Below are 5,123 nucleotides of genomic sequence, written 5' to 3' on the forward strand. Positions count from 1 at the left end.
GTAAGTCACTAGAGTAGAGTGATCTTGTGAGGGCGCATCCCAATTGAGGAACAGTAGGCGCCAGTCCAATTTAGGTCCATTTGAGATCCCTAAACTGAGACCTTGACTAGTTCATAATCCTGGGAGGACAGGAACTAATTACTACCACTACAACAAAAACATTAAAAGACAACGGTTAAAAATCGTTGTTGTAGGCCCTTTAAAATCGTTGTAATTAGCAGTGTTGTTAAAAGTGGGGGCTACGACAACGGTTTTAAACCGTTGTTTTTGAATGAAAACACAACAGTTTTGCAACAGTTTTAAACCGTTGTCTTTGAATGAAAAGACAACGGTTTAAAACCATTGTTGTTTAGAGCATTTTTATTAACACTGCCAGTTTACAACCGTTTTTGGGGCTATGACAACGATTTTTAACCGTTGTCTTTGAAGGTGATAGATAACAACAACAGTTTTAAATTGTTGTCTTTTAAATTATTATCTTTTAATACCAATATATCATATTTCAATATAAATATATAATAAAGAATCATAATCACAAAAGAAAGAATATTTTCCATATCTATGTCATTCAAAATGTTACTTATACAAGAATTACAATAACAAAAGAAGAAACATGTCTAATATTCAAATAAAATTTATCTCCATACAAATAAATGAATAAACTTCATTTACAACTAATGAACAATAGTCAAAAGACTAGAAACTTGTGATGGTGGTTCATGCCATGTAGGATTGCAAGTAATTATTGTCAACCCAAGCCCCATCACAATCTTCAACTTGTAGAATTTCATTGGACTCCTCTTTCTCACTTGTTGATTCTTCCATGTCAACCTTTTCCAACAGTGTTGATCATTAATTCCATAATAAATCCAGTCTTCCCACACCAGCTCCATCAAAATGTCCAATCTTTCCACCCCTTTGATAAGGCACCAGGATAACTCGACTTATAAAAAATGCATATGAATACTCATTTTCGTTGGATTAGGAGTCTCCAATACGGAAGCTGAAAAATGCACATATGAAAATACTCACCCTTGTTTTATCTCATATAACAAACAATAGAGTAGTATTACGAGGACAAAACTATCTCAGCATCACCTGTCATGAGGTAAACGAAAGCAACTAAGCAAAACTCAAATTAAAAGTATATGTAAAAAAGTTATTGTAAGACTCAATTTGTTTAGGGGAATATGGTTTGGTTGAAGCAGCAATTCGCCAGCTCCTGCTCTGCAAGCAAGTACGTGTTGAATTCAAGAGTAAAGCCAACAAGTAGGAAATTAATGGGTAATTATGAAGAATATTTTACCATTTTTTACTAACTATTAGCTAGGCCACAGTCACTGCAGCTGTTCTGGTTATGGAACTTGTTGGCTGATGCCTTCATGTATTCGTCAGTTAAATTTACATCAGAGTTCATAAATTTGAACCATAATGATGAAAAAGATGCACTTAAGGAGGAGACTTAATTTTTTTTGAGACTTACTCAAGTGGGGATTTGAAAACAAAGAAGCATGCACCAATTGCCAAGTAGCACAGCAAGGGAACAAACCCCTTTAAGTAATGTGAAGTTCCATCCTGTAAAAGTACCATTAGTTGAGTCTTGCAAGAAGAATTTTGGTTGAATCCTAGCATTTCAAAATAACTGAAAAACAACAACAAAAGTTAGTGTAACTAACAAGCATACCCCAACGAGTTACCTATAACGTGAATGCTATTACTAGTATTGCCATGATCAATAAGCCAGTTTCTAACGGATTAAGATCAAGATCCATCTTGATTCCCATTATCCAAGCCACCATAACACATAATGGAACCTTAAAAGGGAAAATTAGCACATTGTAAGCTATTCTTTAACATATACACAACATTTCATTTCAAAGCTACATCAAACTAAATCCTTACAACAAACATGGAGATCTGGGTTGCTGAACCAAGGGAAACACCAAGAGTAATATCCCGTGCGAGTTCAACAATTAAACTTCAGTTACTCATACAATTACATAGTTAAACTATACAATGTGAGTAAAGACTCTACCAGCTTGTTCTTGAAAGCGAAGATAATGGCACCAGCATGTTCTGCTGCATTTCCAACTATTGGAAGCAAGATGATGCTAATAAAGTTCACAGATAGTCCCCATGAATGTAAAACCACCTAAATGGATAGTTGCAAGCCAAAATGCATCATCGATGGAGGTTTGAATGATTAAAGCTAAATGTAAACATATTACTCAATGATGTTTGAATTGAAGCTTTCCACAAAGAAAACACACTATGATTAAGGCTACTGGTTGGTCAAGTTAGGTAGGATAGGATTTATATATTTTTGAAATTAAGCAATACAGATCATGAGAGATCAAAAATATACCTCAATGGTTTATACAACATACTCAGATAACAAGGAAATCATAATGGCCATGGCTGCCAACCAAACCATCACGCTTGCAAATCCAATCACTGGCTTATCTTCAGTTACCACATCATCATTGACGTCGTCTTCTTTCTCCTGCATTTATTCACCGAAATTAAGAGAATAAAGTTCATCACTTTTATTTTGGACGAAATTCTACACTTGTAAAGATTGTGTTTCTAATTTAATTGCTGCATTTCCATTCACTAATTCTACTAATTCACTCTTTATTCTTTCACCTCTTGTGATTTAAAAAGTCGGCGATGGGTCTTTAGCTGGAAGAAGAGGTAAGCAAGACAGCCAAGGAGCATGATGATGATGCAAGCTCTCGATAAGGCCAAGATCATGGATATATGAAGCTGTGCTGCCCACCGTTTTGTCACCTGAGTTGATAGGATATCTGAGCAACAACATCAGGATGTGGCAAAGTGCACCGAAGAGTAGGAGACCAGTGTTCACGTCAACTTGCTTCTGCAGAATTAATGGAAAAGATTAATTCGTTATAATCATGTCCAACTAAATAACAGCTAATCAATCTGTGATAGCTTACTCGTTCGAAGAGTTGTTCCATGCGTAGGTTGACCAGTCCACCAAAGAAAAGAGAGGTCCCGAGGACAAATAAAAGATTGGACAAGATGGATCCAACCAAGGAACACTTGACCACCTCAATCTTCCTTTTTTGCAAGGCAAAAAGAGCTATAATAAGCTCTGTGACATTCCCACATATAGCATTGAATAGTCCACCGACTGTAGCATAAGAATCGCAGCTTATACAAATTCAGTGACAAACATAAAAAAAAAGGAGTAAGAAATAATTAAACAAGAAGAACTACGTGTGTGCTCACCAGTTGGACGAGTATAAAAGGCAATCTGTCTACCAACGCCAATCAAGAAAGAAAAGGTTATTACGGATCGAGTAAACATTATAGAACAGTTTATAATACTACAGGAAAAGATAAAAATCAGAAACGAAGCGAGAATATACTCTGTGAGAAAGCTGACTCGCTCAGCAAGTAGAGTGAGGCCAAGCAAACTCAAATCAAACAGCCATTCCTGTTTCTCAAACAGTCAAAATAATAATTTATCAGTGCTAAACAATAACTCCTTGACGTCTTAACAGCCACCGACCATGTCTTATTCAAACTCCAGCAGCAAAACAATTAAAAATTCCAGAGGGGAATTTCAACAAACACATGCCAAGCACATCAGCTAAAAAGGATTTATCGATCAATTAAAGAAACATACACGTCCGAAATGGAAGTAGTTGGCAGCGACGACGAGAGGGATGACAGGGAAGAGGATGAAGAGCTTGGTGCCGAGGAATATCTCCTGCAGGTTGGCGAGCAGGTCCCTGACCAGTCCCCAGCGCACCTTCGACACCAGAGACAAGTCTGACTTTTTCCGCAGCGACGACGATGACATGTTGTGCGCCGTGCGCCACCCATGCTGCACCTCCTCCTTCTCCTTCCCCCAGCCGCCACCACCTAATTTAAAAGTATATGTAAAAAAGTTATTGTAACCCAAGATCACACCGAACCTTGGTTATTCTTTCGTTGCATACTAGTATGCAGGAAACAACTGCCGAGAAACAAAGCCACCATTTTATCCCAGTAAACATCAAAGTTTATGCCAAAAGATGCAGATTTTAATTTATTTTTCATTGATTAGGTACCTCACGTTTTAAGTACACCCTGGCCAGAAAGCACCCAAACTCCTCCACAATGATGATGAGTTCGTGTTCGGAGATCTCGACTACAACATCCTCATCAAGAAGTAGGTAAGATGAAACCCTAATGAGTAAGCAGAGGAAAGAGGCGAAGGGAGACATGAACCTGATGACACTTCCACCGGACAAAAGAGAGAGCATCGACCATGCCCTAGACACAATCAAGCTAGCAAACAAGGTTCGGCGAGTTCCCGTCATTGGCGCGTGTTCCGGTGAACAAACTCATCACCTTCCTCCACCTCCTCTCCACTTAAAAATTTGTGGAGAGGGGTTCGCCGGAGAAGGGTTGAATGAAGATGCTTAGGTTTTTGGCAGCAGGAGCGTGAAGAGATCGTATGAAGAGAGGGAAATAAAAATGGATAAGAAGGGTTCAGGAAGGCTAAGGCGGAAAACACGGCGCCAAAAATTTTTCAGAGAGAGGGAAAAACACTGAAAGAATAAAGTCAAAGACAACGGTTTCCAAAACTGTTGTCGTAACCCCTAAAAAAGTGCTTAAAGACAACAATTTTGGATAACCGTTGTAAAATGCGTTGTTGATTTAAAAAAAAATTGCTCAACGACAACGGTTTTCACAAAACCGTTGTCTTTTGTATTTTATGAAAGCTCAAAGACAACGGTTTTATCTAAAACCGTTGTCTTTTACCAAATTTACAATAGTTTCTTCTAAAATCGTTGTCTTTGTGGTGTTGTCGTTTAACATTTTTGTTGTAGTGTACTCTTTATTATTAATTATTATTATCCTTGTGTTGCAAGTTATTTGGACTAACATTATTTTTATTAGAACCTCAGGGTTGTTTTAGTGTGATCAACAAGTTAAGTTAGGTCCTGTATGTTTCTAACCTTGTGTCTAAGTGTTAGTGAGAGCCCTAGAGCCAATCATGTGATGATTGTTGTATGGACTCGATGTATCATATTCCTATATATTTATAAAGACATTTCTTTATGGTTATTATACTTACTTGTATTGGTGCTAAATAACTAAGTATAATA

The 5,123-nt window shown here is 37.4% G+C and overlaps 1 pseudogene; it reads right to left on the reverse strand.

Annotated features, from left to right (window-relative positions):
* Positions 1-700: 700 nt before the first annotated feature.
* LOC121992428 lies at positions 701-4,027 on the reverse strand (annotated as a pseudogene).
* Between the last annotated feature and the right edge of the window lie 1,096 nt (positions 4,028-5,123).

Source organism: Zingiber officinale, chromosome 6B, assembly GCF_018446385.1.
Source record: "Zingiber officinale cultivar Zhangliang chromosome 6B, Zo_v1.1, whole genome shotgun sequence".
Lineage (NCBI taxonomy): Eukaryota > Viridiplantae > Streptophyta > Magnoliopsida > Zingiberales > Zingiberaceae > Zingiber > Zingiber officinale.